The 21,748-nt window shown below is 44.7% G+C and overlaps 1 long non-coding RNA gene across 2 annotated transcripts in view; it reads right to left on the bottom strand.

The window, feature by feature from the left end:
- The window catches only part of LOC104148264 (uncharacterized), a 175,544-nt gene extending 154,706 nt beyond the window's left edge, over nucleotides 1–20,838 (bottom strand). Inside the window, exon 1 of one of the 2 annotated variants that reach the window (XR_011141828.1) lies at nucleotides 20,723–20,838. This is a non-coding gene — a long non-coding RNA (uncharacterized lncRNA). The remainder of the gene's footprint in view (nucleotides 1–20,722) is intronic. The other variant, XR_011141831.1, reaches the window with a different exon arrangement.
- Between the last annotated feature and the right edge of the window lie 910 nt (nucleotides 20,839–21,748).

The following is a 21,748-nucleotide window of genomic DNA, read 5'->3' as shown; positions in this document are numbered from 1 at the left end:
CATTAATAAAAAGAAAAAACAGGAATGACTGACACTACTCAACTCAGGAGGGGGGAGAATAGAGGGGAGAGACATTGACACCTTTGACTGACAAAGGGGGGAAGAGACAGCCCTGTGAAGAGAAACAGATTGATGCTTCTCAGAGAGTCTTTGTCTTCCTGACAGAGTATGGGCAGCAGCACAGGCCACCTACTTGCTTAGCTAAAGCCTGCAGCGCGCCAGGCCAGAAGCTTTGGTGAAGTTAGCTAAAAAAGATTTCCACCATGCTTTTATTTGCTTAGAGCGTGCTTGAAAGAGCTTGTTATTAAAGGCCTGCTCAGAAATCCCATTTTGTCCAGAGCTGCTCCTCTGCACGCCTGCGCCGACGAGGGACCCCACATCCAGTTCATCTGCAGCTCACTCTCAGGCCGAGGCTGTCGCTTACTTCACGAGGGCTGACCTTGGAGACTTCAGCCCACAGCAAAGCTACTTTCAGTACCATTGATATTAAAGCTTTATATTGCTCAGGCCAAACTCCTGCAGTGCTGAGAGTCCCCCAGCTAGTTCCCCCAGCTGCCCTGCTTCCTACACAGATTGCTACCTACATATCCCCCAGCCACCCCCAGGTCCCCCTGGTCACACCAGGGCTCTCTGTGTAAATGCCGCCAGGCATCCAGCTCTTCTCGCTCCCAACCAGAGGTGACATCGTAGCAGCCGTGTCCTTTGGGTCCCCCCTTACGGGGACTGCACCACGACAGCCGTGTCCTTTGGGTCCCCCCTTACGGGGACTGCACCACGAGGCGAGGGCACAAAAGGCAGCGCTCTCGGCAGCGATGCAGAGCTCCTTCAGTGGCCAGCTAAAGGAGTGCAGCTGCTGGCAGCCCTCACATCCCACCTACCAGACATGATTTAGGTTCAGGGGTGATGTGTGTTGGTCCCACTCGTACTCTGACAAGCCATGAGGATACTGAGACTCGTGTTAGTCTCTTCCTGAAACCTGCCTGGGAGGAAAGAACTGATGAGGGAATCAGAAGCAGCAGCACATACATTTTTTGAGGCCAAACAGCAGCCCGTTCTCTCGACTTTTCCTCAGGTCACCCAGGTGAACATTTTCCTTAAGCAGCAGCCTTCTAAAAATATGAGGGGGAAGCTTCATTTTTGGCCATGATGTGTCTGACAAGTGTCCCTTGAACTTTGTTTATTCATCATCTTGCCAGCGTGGCACATCCAACTCTTTGCTATCAACTACGTGCTCCACCCTCAGTGTTTGGCTGAACGCTTGCAGCCGGCTGCAACCCACAGCCTCTAAAACAGCCCTGGGTCATGGCCTAGGTCTTTTGCCGATGCTAATAACATGCGCTGAAAATGCAAAAGCATCAAAACAATGAAAGCCATAAGAACATCTTTACAAGGTATTTGCTAGCATTTGCCCCAGAGACTTCACTATCATTTGAGAGAAAACATTGTAATTGTGGTGGAATTATAGATTACAGTTATACATGGACTTCCTAAAGTTAACCTCTACCATTACAGTCCTAAATTTGGAGCAATCCATTGTGCCACTTGGAGGAAAGCCATTAGTTCAGCACTAGCAACTTCAGTTGTATAAAAAGAACTTTTTTTAATGATGATTCTTGTTTCGTAAGTGTTGCACTATTTTTAGAAAGATGAGAAAGTAAAGTATGCCTCCTTTTAAATCTGCCTTTAACAGCACCCTGTAATTTATGGCAATATAATAAGTAATTTGAAAATAAAGATTTGAGACAACATTTTAGCATTAGTGTTTTTAAGACAAAACAAACATTCAAAATAAAACCTAAACCACAGCAATGAAATCTATCATTAAATGCCTACTTTCTGCTAAATTTGTAGTTATAGCAGCTTAAATCTCAAACATTTATTGTGACCTCTTGCAAAGTAAAAATAATCATATTATTCATTGTGGTTCAAGACCAATATAGGGTATTATTTCACCCTAGCCTTAAGTATTCATGGAATTATATAGCGTAGCTTTTAAAACTGTATTAATTACTTTTTGTTGAGTCCAAGTGACTGCTGGCTTTCAGAAAGAAATGTATAGCGCCTCATCATTTTTGTTTCATTTGTGAAGACTAGCACTTTTTTGGCTCATTTATGCATAATACATCAGATGTGACCTGTTTAATCAATGCCAAAGTTCTTCTGAATTAGTATCACTGTACAAATTTATCAGACACAAAGTCTTTTGACTGTTCATGGAATAATTCAGAGACACTCTTTTTCCCTTATTCACTGTGTAAAAGCTGCTACTGTACTGTGGTGCCAAAACTCGATGTTAGACTGCAGTGAATAACACATGCCAAGCAGTTCACCCGAGCCCATTAACTCTCTCAGACAGCCCCAAAATCACACCCACCTCACGTGTCCCTCCCTGTTCATCGCAGAGGTGTCTTTTGGAGAGGAGAGTCCCCCCTGCCCAGGCAGCAGCCTGCGGGGTGAGGATCTGCCTCCACCTCTATTTCCACCTGGCATTCACGCCACTTGGCTGTTACGTGGCTGAGACAACTCGATCATATAAAAGTGGCTTTAGAGGTGGCTTTAAGGAAGGAAAGGCTCATACTGAAAAGTTGTCCAGAAACTGCCACACAGAATTGCCAAGTGCTACATATTTCCAAGACCTATACAGGCACTACAGAAGAAACAAACCAGGCTCAATCTCAGAAACGTTCTTCAGGCAAAGGAGGGCATCGCAGGAAAGAAAGTCTACCATTTTTTTCTTCCTCCTAGGATTTCTGAAATTATCTTGTCTGCTGGGACTCAGTGTGACTGAAGAGTTAGCAGGGTTACTGGACTCTGCCACTACCAGGCGGTCCAGCAGGCAGAAATAGAAGTGAGCAACTGAGCATGGGATCCTCATGTTAACTCCTCCTCAGATGCACAGAACTATCACAGGAATGCAAACATTACAAGGAAGAAAAAGGCAATAGGAGAAGGACTGCTTTTCATTAAAGTCTTCGTGTCTTTCAACCTTCAGAATCAAACGTCTGTCTCCATTCTTACAATCCAGCACAGACCACAGACCTTCCAAATACAGTACCAAATTCTGCCTGTACCCATGCACGAACTTGCATTAGCATTTCAGGAGAGAAGGAGGTTTTTCTCATTAGAAAGAAGTGTCCTGACTCCCAGAAGCCTAATGTAACTAACCCTACATTTTGGAGGGCAGCTAGAATCTGATCTGCTAACCAGATCTAAAAGTTACAAGTGATCCCTACATTGTAAGGGGCCAAAAAAAACAGAAATGGTATCTCAACATTTGAGAGATTATGACCAAGACTGTCAGAAGCTGAAAATCACTTTAGGCTCAAAATTCATATTTAGTCACCTAAATCCTAGTCTGAATTCCAAACTCTGGCTCTCACTGACCTCAGACTTGGTAAGTGCTCCCCCCGTCCAGCAGTCCAGAGCATCTAGACCTGGAAAACTGGATTCAGACATTTGCTGCTTGAGATCCATCATCCGCCTCTCAAACAGTAAGTGGGAGCTCTACAGCACAAAATGCAAAGATTGACATTTTCTCCCAGTTTACAGCCATATCAGCTTGCTGACTTCAGTGTGGCTTGGCAGGTGCAAACAAGAACAGAGTTTAGCTCTTGCTCTTTTATTTCTTGAGATCCTGAAGCTTTTTTGTTTTAGTTCAAGGAAAGCATAAACATGTAGAGATGGGAAAAAATCTTCAACAATTTTTTTCTCTAATTTCAGCCCCTTTGCAAACAGCCTAAGTAAATAATAAACTGAAACTTTCACAATTAATAATTGATCTTTAGTGTGGCTTTTTGTGCCTACTACGTAATACTTGTATCCACTTGTAATATTCTGTTTTGTTTTTAAATACCTTTTTAACCTTGGGATCACTGGCACCGAGTCTGAGTATTTGTTTTCTAGTGACATTTTTCCCTTAACATTAAATATAATTTGAATTTGTGAAGATGGTATAAAAGGAGGAGAAGAAAAAGCAAAAAAAAAAGACAGAAATAAGTTTCCATGTTAAGGGTAACTGACGACCCCAAGCAAGAATGCAACGCTCCACTGTCTGTTCACTTGAAAATAAAATCCTGTGCTTATGATCAGCCCTCTCCGGAGAGGTGAACCCAGGAGGTGGGCAATTTGAGGAAGACAGCTTGGACAAACGCACGAATGGCACTTGCTACGTTTTTTCTTAGCCCTGAGACAAGATGAATTCATTCTCAAGGGCCAGTGAGAGTTCGAGTTTGTCCCCGCTGCAGTGGAGCTATTGCTCCCTGCGTCTCGGAAGAGCTAGGTTCAGGAGAGAAAGTCAGTGCAAAGGATCATGTTACGTACAGAGGAGAGCGAATTACAGAGGTTAGAGGGCTGGCCCTCTTGCCAGCCATCAACAAGCCGGGCTCCATGGATGGAGAGAGCAGCAGGAGAGGAAATAATGAACTTCTCACCTAGGTGCTTGCAAAAACCTACAGTTTATAGGCACTGGGCTGGAGCTAATCTAGCACATCTGTCCTTCCCTTTCCGAGTGCATGTTGCATTTAGGGAACACTTAAGATCTGGTAGCAAGAGGTGAAGAGGTCTTTGCTGTTCCTGCTAGCGCTTCCCTATTCCTTTTCTTGACAGCTGTGGAATCCTTCATATTTATAGTTGTTTTTTCCCTTTAACAAACTGAATGCTGCATTTCTCATCACTAAATACGGCCTATGGAAAAAAATGAGCTTTTACACAAAAAGCTGATGCACTTCACCCAAAATGTGGGTTTTGTGGGAGGAAAAAAATCTTTCATTTTGTAAATCAAAAATGCTATTTAAACTATCTCTGTACTAGTACTTGCTAAACTGGGGAACGGTAAATAAAAATTTCCAACAAAAACTGAGGGCCATGTTGATATCACTTTTCAAAACAAAAGAGGGTAAACAGACAAAGATTTGACTCATTTTTCACTTTCATAGAAAAATGTCAAAAACATTGTAGATGTTCATGAAAATAGACTTATTTACTATCAGCTCCAGATGAAAAAGCCATACTTATTATCTTTCGAGTCTCACATAATCTACTAAGCCACAACATATCAGACACAAAGAAATAGTAAAAAACATTCATAAACACAAGTGTCAATATGCATGTGTCTGAAAAAAGATGGTAATTTACAATTCTTAAGTGGAACTGCTCCCCAAAGAATATTATTAAAAACTAGTGCAAGGAAAATAATGCTAGTAAACATCTTTATGATGAAATAATTGCGTGGGAGGCACTGTCACATAAGAACATGGACCTACAGCCAAGGACAATTGCTCTACTACGCTTAATTCATTTATGAAACGTGAGGTGTCAAGTTTTATGTGGCACGGCTGAGATTGGTGCAGATTTTTTTTTTAAATTACGCCTGCAAGGCTAATGGATTATAATATATTTTGCCAGAGACTGCATTCCAGAGCACATATTTTATAAAGAGATCATACAATATATTCATGGCTTGCTTTCCCCATGAATCCAATGAATCAACAAATGCCTTCCTACTGTGTAAGATGCTATTGCTTTGTTGTATTTAAGGAAAGATCATTTGCAGGAGAACACTGTAAAGGTATGCGAGGAGTAGGTGCTGTAGCCAAGCAACCCTTTTGTGACGATTCATGAAAACAGACCGTGGAAAGACCAGAGACTCGCCACGGCACGGACAAGTTAACAGGTTACTTGTTTGGAGCCTGCAGTGCACTTCAAGTCAACTCCCAAACAGATCTTGATGCAGAGCAGGAGGATTTTTCAAAGCACAGAGTAGTTTAAAGGATAGAGGCCTTTTTTGCTTCAGCAGATCAAATTCAGCCTAGGAACGTAAACCCTTGAATTAATACTATGTAATGGCCACATCATGCTGTACTTGCCTTGGATAAGTAGGGAGACCTGAAGATGGGGCTTGTAGCTCTCACCTGAAACCCCTACTGTAGGGCTACTCTCAAGCCTCAGCTCTCTGCCATATAAAGAAAGGCTGAACGAGAGATCATGCGAGGCTACCAGTGCTTCCAGTACCACGGCACAGATACTGGAAGCCCCCAGGGTACGGGGTTGTGCTCGGCGCTGCACAGCAGGGCTGACTCCCTGGAAAAGCCAGTAGCCTGCAGGTGAGCCAGCAGTGTCCCGGAGAAAATGCCTTGTAGAGCTTTTATCCAAACCCGATGTGTACGCCTCCAAGCAGATCATCACAACTGACTTGTTTCCACAAACGAGTTTGACATCTGCTAGGTGTGCGTATCGCCTGTGACTGCGTGCTCCGTTCACCCTGCAGCTGGCTGTCACCGAGGGGAATGGATCACAGCGACTACATCGAGATGAGATAGTAGCGTATTTCCACAATCCAGCCTCGTTTCCGAAGTAGACACCCCTATCTAATCACCCGTCTACTGTCCGATGGCACTTTGCCCCCATCTCCTTCCAGCATGGTCTGCCTCTATGTGCTCCCATAAAAAGGGCAAGGGACCGAGGTGGCTGGAATTAGATGCGTGCAGGTAAGACACTGCAGCAGACTCATCCAGCTGTGTTTGCTGTAAGCTTCTTTGCTCTCCCTGTTTCAGCACTGCCCTATTATCATCTTTGGCTGTTGGCTCAGAGGAAGCGATGGAAGGAAGAGCCAGGTCATGTAATTCCTCTTCCGGTGACAGGGGATGCAGAAAACCCATGTGTAAAGGAAAGGTGACAAGTGCAGACTGCCTGCAAGGAGGACCATGGTTGTCAGCAGGGAGCCCAGCAAGAAGATCCCTGCCCACAGCTGCACGGTGCTAGGTGACGTGTTTTGGAGAAAAACACACAGCCCTTGAGCCAGGTCATGAACACAGAAAGCCCAGAGCCCTGCTGCCTCCAGCGAGCCCCCACAAGCAGTAGGGGCACCCCCATCCCCATGCATCCTCCACGTGGATGGCAGGGGAAAGAAAGATACTTCATACCGGGATAGTCTTTTAAAACTGCAAATCACTTTTCTTCTCTAAGTAATTTCAGTGCTATTGTATAAGCGGAGAAAAAAACATTTTTTTTTCCACTAAACAGGCTTTCGCACCACCTACAACCCAGGATTAAACTTCAGATGCAGCTACAAAGAGAAAAGGATTTCTGTAAAGAAATCAATCAATCATTCTTCAGCACCTCTGAAATCCAGGCCATTTCTCAGGTACATAAAGACATGAGATGTACAATTTTAAACCATCCCTCACAGATCTCCACGTCTTGAAAAACTGTGACCTAAATGCCTTGAAAGAGCTTGACTTTCAACACCAGGCTCCCCGGGGCCCACCCTACCCCACCGCAGCATCTCCAGCACACCTTTCCTTTCAAAGCCTGTTCTGAAAAGAGAAATTGCACCATCCTTGCACGGCCCAGCCAGCTTTCGCTACACAAACTACGTGGGAGGCTACAGTGGTTCTTATTACTTAACAGCCATCTTACCCTCCAGGCACTGGAAGTTAAGTTATTTGGGAATCTGAACCCTTAGGAAGAGGGCCTTTGACTTACTGCCCCTCTCCCTTAACAGTTTCATAAACCTTTTTTTATATACTTCTAAGCTCTTTGTTATAATTAACTGTCTATAACAAAGTGATCTAAGGTAAAGATAGTTTAAGTTATTTATAAACTTTTAAGACTGCACCTTTTTACAGGCATGGTCATAGCTCCTGAGCAGTCAGACCCCACTTTCATCTATATTTTGTTATTTTTTATTGTACGTACCCAAGCAGAGTAGGTGGCACTGATTCAGCAACCTCTGCAGTCCACTGTAGGCAATCAGAGAAAAAACTGCCTTACCTGGAATAACTTCAGCCCTTTTCCACAAAGGCATTCAAACCCTTAAATACTTAATAACACACCAAGTCCAGCAATCCTGGAAAATAATTTTATGGCTCAAATCAAAGGATCAAACCAAGGCTTTTCACCAATTTAAATACATGCTGTTTAGAAGTTTCTGCCCCAACAGAGAGTCTTCAGAGCAGGGAGATAGCTACAAAGAGCGGCAGTACTAGCACCTTTATAGCTACTTTATTCTAAAGCTTAGCTCCAGCTCAGGGTTGGCAGAGGGTCCCTATGGACCACGACAACCACCCGGCACCCAAAGCAGAAGCACTCGCCTTCCCCTTGTGGGAACAAGCTCTGTGGTCTGCCCACGTCGCCATTTGCTCTCAATTCACTAGACAGCACAAAGGAAAGGATGGACGGCTGCAAAAGTGGTGGTGGGAACCACCTGCAAACCACCTCCCGGGTCAAGCACAGCCCCTCCAGGTGGCTTCACAACTCATCCACTCCCCCAGCTGAGCCCTACCTGTGACCACTGTGTTTGAACTGTCCCGGTAGCACTCAAACAGATACATTAGGGAAAAGCTGCACCCTGGTGCACGCCGTCCTGCCCAGCAGGATGGGCTGCCAGCCTCTAGATTTGTTGCTTGACTTGGGCCATGTCAGAGAGAGAAGGACTTTCAGCAGGTGCCGTAGCTGCCCAACATCAGAGAGACCCGAGCAGATGGCGATGCTCTCTGCTCAGTCCCTGCTCACAGGAACATTTTTATTATCAGGCGCAAAGCGTGTAGAGGCTCAATATTGGATGCTCTTTGCCTGTGGCTGCTGACAAAGGCATCACTGGAGGGCTGTGATTTACCACCTTCATATTTTTTTTTACATTTATGTCTCAAGTAAAGTGGCAATTTGCCAGATTTGGAAGTGCTTAATAGCATCTGATGGGCAGAATAATTAGCACAGGTCACAGCACTAGTTACCTTCCAGGAACATTACCTTTGTTTATTTATTTAGTCAAGGTAAAACAGGAGGAGGTCAATGCCACCAGCATGTTTTACATTCCAGTGGTTTAAGCCTTCATGGTTTTGTTGAATTTCCTTCAAGTAAATGAACTTTGCCTTTATCTCTGCCACAACAAAATACTCCAAATTAAATGTTGCAGGCACGCACAAAAACTGGGATGCACAGAGCAAAACCTTATCCTATAGGCCTTTTCCTTCCATACCATCCCTCATAACCCCCTTCTCTCCCATCCCTCATTCCCACTACGGTTACTGTCGCTCCTTTTAACACTGCCACTACAATATGACCCTCTTGGCATCTTTCCATCTTTTCAAAAGGTATTTTGAGGCAAGGAGTATTTACATACATACATTTATAAATATACACATACATATGCATCTATTTTTATATGTGCATGTGTGTGCATGTGTGTGCATGTGTATACATATTAAAAAAACACAGAGAGAGAGAGACAGACAGACACCATATTTGGACAACCTTTATACCAGATCAACTAATTATAAGCTCAGCTGGATTATTCTTAATTTTCACTGGCCTGACCGAGACCTGAATGTGGCCAATTATATATAAACCGACAAACCAGAGAACATTGAGATTAATTTTTTATGGCTACAGAACCATTTGCACTCTGTGACCTTGGGAGGGACATGCTGCCTCTATTCAGGGACATGCATTTTTGTCATGCCACCACGGTATATATGAATGGGGCTTTTTGCATCTGTCATGCCACAGAAGGCAGGAGTGGCATATGGAGCATCACACATCCCCAGGACACTGCAGCCACCATGCTTAGTTTGCACAAAGGGGAAAAAATAAAAAGTTTCCCTAGCTTTTCCCTTACAGGAAGGTGTTGCTTTGCGCTTCGTTCATTCTAGAAAGAGCAACAGGGGAGGGCAAGCAGCGCAGGGGTAAAGCAGGTCACAGTGCCAGGGCTCCAGCAGCTGCCCGGGGGGCGCTCCGGCAAGGAGCCCTGCTGCCCCCGGGCCCCCTCCTGCCAGGGCCCAGCCCCCTGCGCAGCCCTCATGTGTGCTGCCTGCCAACGGGTTGCAGAGAACAGGATTTGACCCTTGGCATTTCCCTTGTGCAGAGCACTACTGTGCATAAAATGTTCACGTACAACTTCTGGGGACTTCTAGCAGCCAGCAGGCGCCAAAAAGGTGCACGCAACCAAGCGCGATGTTGTATGGTGAGGGGACCCAGGAATTTGTTAAGATTTTCTAACTTTCTCCAAACGTACTTATTTTCCTTCATTCTGGCACTCATATTTATCACAGCGTTAAGGGGAGAGAGAAACTGTCTCCAACATTGTCAAGTATCCAAGCAGGCGCGCCAGCGCCGTGTTTTGCAGGTAGGCGCGAGCTGCAGGCACTTGCCCTTGAGGAGGGGCTCAGCCGCCTCGCCGGAGGGCTCCTCGCTGGCTCACGGCGAGCAGGTCCACTGCCAGGAGGGGGGAAAAAACATTTGCAAAATCCTGCCCAATGAAGAGAGAGCGGGCAGGACTCCTTAGAGCAATAAACCTAAGTCATTTAGGAAGGATATAAGTGGTCTGAGGATTTTTTTGTTTGGTTGGTTTTTTTGTGCCTCCTCTCACACATGCATCCTCTCAGGAAAAGAGAGGAAAAAGCCTTCCACTAAAAGAATGACTGCAGAGCTAGAGCCAAACCTCTATCCAATAAAACAAGCAGAGAATGCATTTTCACATTTCCCTGTTTACTCTGATTCATTTTTTAAAACACGCTGAAAACAACTTTTTATGCACATTTATGACCGTGTTTCCAACACACGTGGCACCCTGTAAAACCCGCCACGGCTGCACCCCACCCAGGGCCCCGCTCCACCTTCCCAGGCATCCTGCTGTTCCTGGAAGGCAGCGCTGCCGCAGGTCAGCTTACCTCCGTGCTGGCGCTCACGGCCCTCCTGGGTGGCTGTCCCAGCACAGGGCTTTGGGTCTAGCTGGGGTGAGATTTGTTACACACGTCGGGGCAAACCGACTTCCCTTCCTCTCTCTCCCCCTGCTTTATTTAATAAAACATATTGTCTCATTCTGATAAGATGAAGAGGGAGGAGTGGAGTATGAGAACCTTCTCCTTTTGTTTGAGCACAAATTTATCTTTAATTATATCCAGGGGTCTCTCTGCAGCGGGGCAGGCGGTTACAAGATGCTAACTCCTCTCCAGCAATATCAACTATGCACGTTAGGCTTCCCATTGCCAAAGCTGACGGCACAGTTTACTCCAGGGCCACCTCCCCCTTTTGCAAGAGCAATTTATAACCATAAAACCTGCACCTGCAATTTTAAACCCATGTTTGTACTGTGGGCAAAAGTCAAGTATCCTCTGTTGCTCACTACCTTCACGGGAGGTTCAGTCAGGCGGCGCAGTTGCAGCACAGGCAGCCACACGCTCATCATTTACTCAGCAGAAGGAAAAAATGATGCAGGTACAACTGGCAAGCTGCACGCTGTCCCGCACAAAGGAAAGCGGGTTCTCAGCTATTGGCAGCGGCAGTGAAGTTCCTCAGCCCTCTGGTTACAAGGGAAACTTTCCAAGCAGGGACGTAATGCCAGACTTGGCTGAATCCGCTGGAATGCCGAAACAATAGTGAGGAGAGATTTAAGATGCTGCCTCTAATCAAAAGGGAGTGTTTAGGCTGCAGTTTAAGGATGACAATGTGAATGTCAACATTGTTAACAGTTTCACTGCTGATGTGAGTAGAAGAAAAACCCGGCTAGTCCAGGCCTGTGGGTAATCCAAGTACTTTCCCACCCCTTCACACCCGCTCCATCACTCTAACTTAAAAGAAATGTTAACTTTTATATAAGCCAGATATTTCATAGGCTCAGTCCTTCCTTTGGAAGGGCAGCAGATGTTATGGATTTGTTTTCAAAAAAAAAAAGCATGCATAAGCACTCACATCCATATTAAGTTTTTCTGGGCAGGGCCCTTCTTTATGTTCTCTGCTTGTACTGCATCTAATTCAATAGGGATAGTAAATAATATGTAACAACTGTGTAGCATGAACTGACACAATGGGTCTGTTTGAGATGAGCCTAAATGCACTTCCAGCCCTAAGTGCTGGCTTCTCGCTGCCGCAGGGAGCACGCCCCAGAGCTGCTAGCTACTATTACAGGCTGGAACTCGCATGGCATATTCCCATGTGAATTTTTATTCAACAAACAATAACCGCATTCATGGCAGAAGCTGCGCTACCAGCGCAGGTTCAGACCTACCAGACACTGCCCTTTGCCTTCTAGGCCAAGCTGCCCAATTTGAAATTCACTCTCTCCACAAATACATACTTAGGTATACGTATAGCAACTGTATGAATCAACTGTTGGGGTGATATTGCTAAATTACAGAGAACAAATACGTTTGGGGACGCATCTTGCAAAGAGATCACCATTTCAAAGTTCTTCTAGGAGCTGCTCTCTGCTTCTCTTGCAAGTGAAGCTCTTGTCTGATGAGCTAGAGTAGTAACGCACAAGGAGTAAATCCCCCTCCCACTTCTACAGACACCTCAAGAGTTCAGAGTACCCAGAGGACTGGGACTGCTCCAGACTCAGCTGCTGGGATAAGCTGGACTTGCATTTGAGCAACTAACAATTTTTTGCAGCCCACACTGAATTCGACTGGTGCTTTTGTTTTGACCACCATGACACAAGGCAAGCAAGAACAGCCCTCTTGACTAATGCATTGCATAGGACAAAACATTTTCCTGCTTCAGGGTTCATGGTTTTGGTTTTCGTTATTCTATGATAGCAATTCCCACTGACATTAGCACAAACCATGCATGGAAACTGAATAAGTAATCCCCAGAGGAAGTATTTTAAAAGCCACATTTTATTTTGTATGCATTTCCTTGGTACAAGGAAATCACTGATGCCTGATCAACAAGCAAAGTGCCTTAAATGCTTCAAGACATCATACATATATATGCACATGTGTGTATATATATGTTTGTATGTAGGTATTTTATATAAAATGAGAAAGAAGAATGAAAGTATATATTAGGAATGTAGGTGAAAAAACCTTACACGGATGTTAAAAATCTCAGCCCAGAAAACACCATGGAGTTCAGCATCTACAGTCACCTTGGAGTCAGCTACTCTCTATATGTCTAGTATAAGAGGGTCTCCAAAATATCTCCACCTGCTGTGGGTCAAAAAACACCTGCAATAAACTTAAAATCATGTACTAACAGAACCAAAAGCCCTAACTGTAACAAGGAACAGGAAGAGAGCATTAAAGACATTCCCTATAAGGGTACTTATTGAATGAACTTAGATCCTGCTCTAGAAAGTGTCCAAAAAAAGACAAATCTGACCCAGGTGAAACATCCTGCCCTGGGTCTAACTGGGCATCTGAGATCAATGTTGTCTGCACGAGTTCACAGCTTCGGCAAATGCAGAGTTAAATTGGCAACTGAAAATAACCCAGGTCCCAAAAAGCTCTAGGGATGCCCAGCTAAAATGCAGAACTGTAAAGCTGTCTAGTCCCCATACCAAGCAATAACCATATGACTAGCATTTGTGATCTGAGTAGATGAAATTTGATATTAAAGACCTATTAGGTTTTTTTTTTTAATTGGGGTTGATTGCTTGATCCCATCCTTCCCTTCATTTTTTCTCCTGAAGCAACCAGAGTTGTTTCATTTCCATGTTCCTTTCTGTCTCAGAAAGCATTTCTGCATTCTACAATGGAAAAATAGCCAAGATTTTAAGGAGTGGGAAGAAACACCAAAAAGAGGACAGCAAGCCACATACCTCCTTAGACAAGTTTTAAAAACAGGTCTTAGGATAACCATGTGGCTGTAGGAGTCTCAGCTCATGCCCACTGACCAAGGGCTTGGAGTCTTCTACGTATCATAATTAATCTCCAAAGAAATTATCTGAGGACCTTAGTGACTAGATAGCCTTTCCTTCACAATTGTCTTGGAGCTGAGCGCTTCATCACAGACCCAAATAGTCAAAAAGGCTGTATCAGCCTAGCCAGACTTTCAAATGGAGCAACCAGGTCCCTGTTTGTTGTTGTGGACAAAACCTCATTTTAACAGCATAGGTTGGGTCATAGGCTTAGTTAGCGCTCCTTTAAATAAAAACATCTCACAAACGAACAGCATGCTGCAATGCATCGAATACGGTCTCTTTTGTCAGACTGGGTTTGACTTGTTAATTGGGGGCAAAAGACGCATCCAAAAAAAACCCACAGCCTTTCTAGTAGCAGATTTGCCCTTCATTTCTTGTTGCTGACCTACTGCTTTACTGGGCTGTATTAGTGAGGCTGGCATGGCCCGAGTTGGGAACATCAGCCAAAATCTCAGTACCCTGTAGCTTTAAGGAGACCCAATTCTTCCCACAATACTTAGTCTGTCCCAAGGAAGCAAATGGCATCACCGCAACTCTTGCGAGCGCCGCTGGCCCTGCAGCTACAAGGCATTTCAAGAACAACAAGAGCTGGGTACAGCCTCCAGCATGGGCCTTGGCAGAAGTGTGTTGTCCCCTTGGTACCTCTGACTCAATGCCAACCTAACTCTGGTGGGGGTAAATTCAGAGCTGAGGAAAGGCAGCAAGTAGTGAACCACAGCTCCCTCAAGCAAAACTTAAACTCTCTGGAGAACACTGTTGTCACCTGCAAATCCACAGGATCAATTAGATAACAGTCATTAATGTCACCTTCATTACAGTTTCTTCCAATACAGATGACAAATCATCTGATGATACAGTTTGAGGCATTTGCTCTGTTCCACCAACATCACCCAGAACAGAATAACAGACTATGTGATTTAGCAGAGGAAGAGTTTTTGATTGGTTTTAACAAACTAGCATATTCACTTGTAAATTCTCACAAAATTCATCCTATGTCCTTAAGAGGAAAAATGGTACGTTTAGAAGCCCTCTTTTTTTCACAGAAAAAGCAAATGCTCAGCATCTTAGTTTAATACAAACACAGGGCTGAGACTGTGCTGGGAGACGGGCCTGGAGTCACCACAGTCTCCCCAGCACCCGTCACGCCAGGCGCCAAGTAGGGAAGGGGCAACTGAGAAGTAATGAAGGAAGACAAGGACAGCTTCCACCGGCTTTGGAGAGAGAGTATCCATTATCCATATTAAACTAATGCAATATCGGGGGTGAACTCAGGAAAACCTGCCTACCAAGCAACTCGGACAAACTCTTGCCACATTCCACATGCATGGGACATTAATTTAATAGGTAATAAACTACAGTAAATTAAATACATAGTTTTTCTTATTACCAGGTTTGCATTAAAACATTACCCTCCCTGTCATTATCAGTGGCAGGATGTCTATCGTTATTTACTAGTAGGAGCATCTACAGCAGTAAAAAGGCAAACAGAAGCCAAAAGGTACATCTCTCATTTAATAGGAGGACTATCGCTGGGGAGGAGTAGGACACTGGAGGTATAGAAGGGACTGGACTGTCAATAAGGTACTGGTGGACAGGGCAACAACGCTGCTGGGAAAATGCTACTCCCATTGCAAGTGGATGCTGTTCAGAGTGGAGCTTTCTCCCAGGGAGTTTTGATACAAATGCCTTTCCACTGGGAAAGGGGATGAGATCCTTTGCTCATTTTAAATGCACTGAACAGTCATTAAATGGCACAATTATTTCTGGTGTCCTACACCAGATTAAAACTTGTGTCTTGGAAACAAGATCTGTGCCACTTCACCAACCTCCAGAAGCACATCAATCCTTCTTTAAAAAGAAATCACTAAATAAGGAGGAATTTAAATGACACAACAGTGAGAAACCAAAAGCACAGCAAGTCAGACATCAGATGGAACATAGCCATACAGACATTCAGACTTTTCCAAATAGCTCTACAAATAAAATTAACTTTTGTCTAGGATACTTCAGTAATAACCTTGAGCAGCCACTCCCAGCACCCTGCCCTGGCTAACCGCGGTGTTTGGCGAGACATCCACGTCTGCCCAGGCACTGGCATCAACTTCTTCCGTACCTGCAATCTTCCAACGTGCCAGGGAGAAAAGGCACGCGTGCACGCACATACATGCACACACACACAGCGGTACGGTGCATCATAATGATGCTCAAGGACATCCTGATTACAGCAGCAAAGCGATACTGAACATCTGTTAATGCTAGAGAAGCCACTTCAAAGAATGAGGACAGCTGGACTTCCCATAAAACAAAATCGCTAAGTGCTTATTCGTGAGGCTGCGAGTGGGGCACACGGGCTACAGAGAGCTGGACCAGAAAGGCATCCCCCCGCTGCGGGCAAGGCCGCTGTGGAGGAGAAGGGCGCGAGCTGGTGCAGCCCCAGCTTGGGGGCAGGTGCTCCGCCGTTCCCGCAGGCCACCCAGCCGAGCAGGCAAAAGCTTCTGGCTTACAAGGGGTTTAGATTCACCTCCAGCTTCCACTTTCTGTGGCATAAACTTGGTCTGCTCCTTTCTTTCTTCCTCATTCATGACCAACTGTGCAGTCTGCGATCAGCTGAATTTTTGTATATGACACTGCATCTAGCTGGAAACTGGAATTCACACCTTCCTCTACGCCCTTCCGAGCCCCAGAAACATTTGAGTCTTCCCAGATGAAGAAGTATTTTTGCTTCAGCTTAGCACTAATGAAATCATTCATACCTATTTTGCTAAACCCTTTTCCTTCAGAAATATTAAAAAAAAAAAATCCAAAAACCCTTAGGCAGACCTGAACATTTACATTTCATGAAAAATTTTATTTGATTTTGGAATTTGGCTTTGTTGTCAGTTGGAGGTAAAATACAAAATAAAACCAATTTTAGTGACTAATACGGCTGTTGATAGTGTCTTCAAAATATTTTGTCTTAAAATTAACAAAATAAAATGCACATTTTCAGTATTTCCTGTGCAGTAAGTTTAAATAAGTTGTGTTTTCTTGACCCAATCTTATTCAGAACAAAGAGGCAGAGGAAGGGAGCTGTGAGAAGGAAGGACAACACGAGGCATTGTACAGAAATATTAAAAATAAGACAAAATTACTCGGAATGAAACACCGATTTTTTTGTATTTTTTCTAGAAATCCTAGATGAAACATTAATCAAAAGTGACAATTTCACACAGAAAAAATTGGTTTTGACAAAAATCACATTTTTGAGTTTTCTAAACAATTCTCTGAAAGCCTGTTATTTTGACACTGTCAAAACAAATTTGTTTTGTCAAGCACAGAGAGAAAAATAAATAAATTTCACCATTTTTCTCCTCACAAATATCAACAATTTACCTGCACTCACGAAACGTTTCGATTGCAATGAAAGGGCTCCATTGAAAAATTCAGGCCACCTCTAGTTCTAACTCCCAAACGTACCACTAACCTCTGGCTCCCTGTCCAGTCCAGCAGCGTCAGCTTGGACCCCAGCTATCCCAGTGAACGCACCACTGAGGCAAGTTTGATGTGATAAAAATAAGCTGGTTCTCCACTTTCTGTACTGCTGCTCACGTCATTGCTCTTGCTGCCACTTCCAGCTCCATTTCTCATGCTCAAAACTGTGCTGCTTTCTCCAAATCTTTCTCTTTTGTCTTCCTAAATATTCACCCCTGGGGTGGGGGGGAATCTAGTCGAGCCTTATTTCATAGACTATCAAAATCTTTCCAAATTTGAGAGAGTTTTTGCCAAACCGTAAGACTGTTTGTACTTAGTACATCTCTGGTCAACATTCAAAAAAAAATTGCCCCCCATATCCACTGTCCTTCCTCCCACCCAGGGATCTGAAAGGAACATACAGCGAGGAAGGAAAGGAGACGAAATATGTTTCATTTACTAAAAATGGGTCCACAATAAAACAAAAAGCACCGAGCACTTGGAATATTAAAGCAGCACAGAGTTGGGATGTAAAGAAACTGGCAAAACGGAGGTAACTGCTTTGAAGACAGGCAGAATGCAGCCACCATGATGCCTGCTGAGCTCTCGCACACCAGAGGCTTTTGGCACTTCCTGCCCTGTGCGTTTCGGTACAGTTGAAGGTTCATGCTCGAGCTGCTGGCTGAGCGAGCGCGCCTGCAGGGAAGCTGCGGAGAGCGACTCTAAGGCGGCGCGCTGCCTCTCGCCGGTGCACAGCTCCAGGGATGGGCTACCAACTGCGCTATGAATTCTTTTGTCTGGTTGCTCCCTTCAGAGCAACGATAGCTTCCTTGTTATTCCGGCACATGAGCCTGAAGTGATTATAACTTCCTCTAGAAACTTAACTCACTGACTTTCTGATTTTTAACACCCAAATGGAACACAAATTCATATTATAAGAGTAGCAGAGATTAAATAAGGCAGAATTCATTAATGTGCCAAAAATATGTGCCAATGTGTCTCCAACTAGTTAAAAGACAAATACACAGATTGATTTTTTTTTCTTCCCAGTACATCCCACATTGCCTATTTCCTAAAACCTTCTGTCAAATGCATAATCGACTGCTATGCCTTCAAAAATAGCACTTTTTATAATCATTCATCTAGATATTTAGGAGTAGATGTTGCACTGTCTGTCATGTCCATGCACGATTGGGACTCACAAAGCATGGGCATCTCTGCTGGCAGCACTGGAAGGCGCCTTGTGCCAATACGCCACGTGCAGGACGGGGCAGCGGGGGGAAAGAGCGGGCTGGGGTCGTGGCAGAAAGGGCAGCCGCATAGCAAAGGCCAAGCTGGCCACATAACGGTGCCCCCGTTTCCCTGCTTCTTGGAAGGCAGGGACCAACCAGCTGAGACCTCTCGGAGCGGAGTACCTACGTAAAGCAACTCCCCAGAGGCCCTGGAAGAAATAGGGCAAAACAGAAACCCTCCCTCGCCCCTGTGGCAAGGGTAGCTCTGCTAAGGAGAAGCTAGAGCAGGATCTCCTGGTACCATTTTTAGAGCACTTGATCTCTTGCTCCCCAGGAGTATCACAGCTTCCCCAAGCTACCGCCACAGGTCACTGCTCAGGCTGTGGAGTCACTTCATTTCTGCTGGCAGATGAGCTGAGAGGCGATTCCCTACTGTGGTCTATGGTGCAGCATCTCCCCTTCTCCTCATCGCAAGAGGTGATGCCAGCTCCTCAGGGTAGCAACATTTTAGGACTTTACTTTTTTATGCAAAACTATGTTTAACAACTACCTGCAAATCAGAAGGGCCAGAAGTGTTCAGGATACACAAAGATAACCCAGAGTAAGGTAAGCAGGAAAATCCTCCTGATTACAGTAGCTAGCACCTAGGTGTGATTTTTTTTTTCTTTTTATGCAGTAAAAATTTGCTGTAGATTTTATACTACTACCCTGGGGGAGCTGCTTATTGTATCTCATTTCCATTTTTACATTGAAAATGTGGACTGTAAAATTTACTACATTATACACAGAGTTTAAACTCACAGCCATTAGATTCTTACAACTCTACTAATGCCACTTTTATAGGTATTGGCTACAATCCGAGTCTACCATTTCATCAGAGAAAATAGATGCAGCTTCCAGTACTGACCGAGATTTGTGATTTAAAAGAGACGGGGGTTGGGAAGTCTGCAAAGGAATTGTCTTCTCAGAAAAAAAAGCAGTCAACAGAAAAAGATCTTTTGAAAAAATAATTGTTAGAAACAATGCATTTGAAAGCACAAAATGCAAGGTGGTAGGAAGACGCAGAAAGGCTATGTAGGGATCCCACTTGTTTTTAAGCAGAGTGAAAGAAAATCTTAGCTGAAAACAAAAGATAAAAAAGTTGAAGGCCGGTAAAGAGATGTCACGATTTCTTACGTTTGGGTTGTGAACCGAAACCAACATGACAAGGTTAAGGAGGGTTTAGCATTTAGAGATCAGGGAAAAATTATCAAGGCCCAGGCCCAATTACTCCTTTGGCATAAATCAGGCTGGTTTCACTCCCTGTAGAGCTGTATCAGTCCAACCCAGCCGAGGCCTGTCCGTTTGTCCCTTGGGTCCATCTCGCTCACCTGCTGTTGATAATGCAACGGAGCCGAGACCCACGCTAACCTCCCTCCACTAAAGCACATTGAGGGGGGTCACTGAAGACCCACCCTGGAGGTGCAAGGGCACAGTTACCAAAAACGACTCTTTTGGCAGCATCTTGCCACAGAGAAGTGTAAAATGAAGCTCAGAGGCAGCCATGCTACTACAGCCTGTTGGCATGGCCTGGCCCTCCGCAGGTCCACATCAAATTTCCCCTGCAAACCTCTGCATCCTCCTCCATGGGCAGTTCCTCTCCATCCCCGATGACTCAGTCCTGGGATGTTCACACAGAGCACTTCAGTGGCACGCTAAGGATGGAAGGAGAGGGGACATCTCTCCCCAGCTCGCTCATATTTGGAGCTTTTGCTGTTCATTTTTCTCCCCTAGGTGAAGTCCTTCGGCCACATGGGCAGACTTTGCCATCGTTTAAGACTGAATGCTTGGGAGAACACGTAGCCAGCAGTAATGAACTCTAGACCACAAACCATCATGATCTCCAGGGAGGGAGAGAGGAAGAGACTCATTTTAAGGAGAATTTCCAAAGCACAAAACAGCATATTTCAATCACCAAATCCATATTTTATTTTTAAACTGGGTTTATGAACTAGAACATTAAACCACAAATTTATTCCCATAAAATATCAAAATAGATTAATACAAGGATACGTTGGTCAGATCCACCCCGTAGATGAAAATGATTTGCAATTGCACTTCCAAAGGCAGGAAGAGCCCAGAGGTGCAGAGAAATAATTAGGTTTACTCGATCTTTAAAGGAATGAGTGAGGGAAGTAAGACTATGAGCGTGCACTTGAAAGCCATATAGGCTTGCTGTTAAGTGATGTCACATGACCATGCACAGTCTTAAACTGCAAATATTGTCATATGAAAACAGCAGAAGCCAGTGCCACTCTGGAGCACAGCTCTACTTCCACCATCAATGAATCGGCGGTTTGGCCAATGCTGCCGGCAGCACCGACCCCCACTCCCAGAGAAAAAGAGCAACAACGCAGCCTACCACCTCCTGCTTTCCCTTTCTCTTCTTTCAAAGCCAGGAACATGTGGGACAGCGTCAAATGCTGAGGCACAGCTTCAGCTCCAAATGCCACGTACAAGCAGGCAGCTGTGGCCAAGCTGGGCAGAGCAAGCTTTACGGGCTGCTGAGTGTGGGCAGGCACACCCAGTTCCTATTAGTCCTGCGCCCACGCAAAGTCTATTTACCTTCTGCATCCAACACAGCGTTGCAAGCTGGTTTTCACATCAAAACCATGCACTCCTTTCCTCCCTCTTCTGCGTCCCTTTCCCAGAACAGGACTCACTCAATTCTTTAACTATTATTATGTCAGGTTGTTTTTGCTGTCCCCCCCCATCTCTACACCCAAATTAAAATAAAATAAATAAACCACCTAAGGTTTATTTAAATAGAGCCTGTGGTTTATTAAACACATTGTCCTTCAAAGGGGCCAGTGCCTCTGAAGCAGGGAGAGGGGTCAATGGTGGTCAGAGATGCTGCGTTCTGACCAGGGGGCAGCAGAGACTGCTGCATTTATTGGCTGGATTGATCCTTGTGTGTGCTCCAATTGTGAGTACTTCTCCCCCAAAAAGGCAACATACTTCACTTGTAGCGCTTTCCCACACGAGCTACTGCTACACAAGGCCTGTCACCCGGAATTTGCCAAAAAGGAGAGCATCACTCACCCAGGCTTACTTAAATCCTATCTGAAGGTTGCCAAGGGCCTCTCTTTCCTTCTGTTCTTTCATGGGAAACACTGCAAAAGTATTTCCAGTTTCACTTATTATTTTCTTTTTCTTCTGCTTAATCTGTTTAAAGGAAAATATTGCCATTCCCTAAAATACACCTGGTATGATCATGTATGCAACCAGGACTTGTGACCAGATCCCTTCCTCAGACTTGTTTGACTTGCCAGTTGGCCATTCAGACTGAAGTATCTGAAATTGCTTCTTCCCACAACATGAAGACCCTACTGGCTTTGACAGAGACCCATGCGATTGCATAGCTCTGGATGAGCAGAGGCAATTGCAG

This window comes from Struthio camelus, chromosome 6, assembly GCF_040807025.1.
Source record: "Struthio camelus isolate bStrCam1 chromosome 6, bStrCam1.hap1, whole genome shotgun sequence".
Classification (NCBI taxonomy): Eukaryota; Metazoa; Chordata; class Aves; order Struthioniformes; family Struthionidae; genus Struthio; species Struthio camelus.
This window is presented reverse-complemented; position numbering and strand designations above follow the sequence as displayed.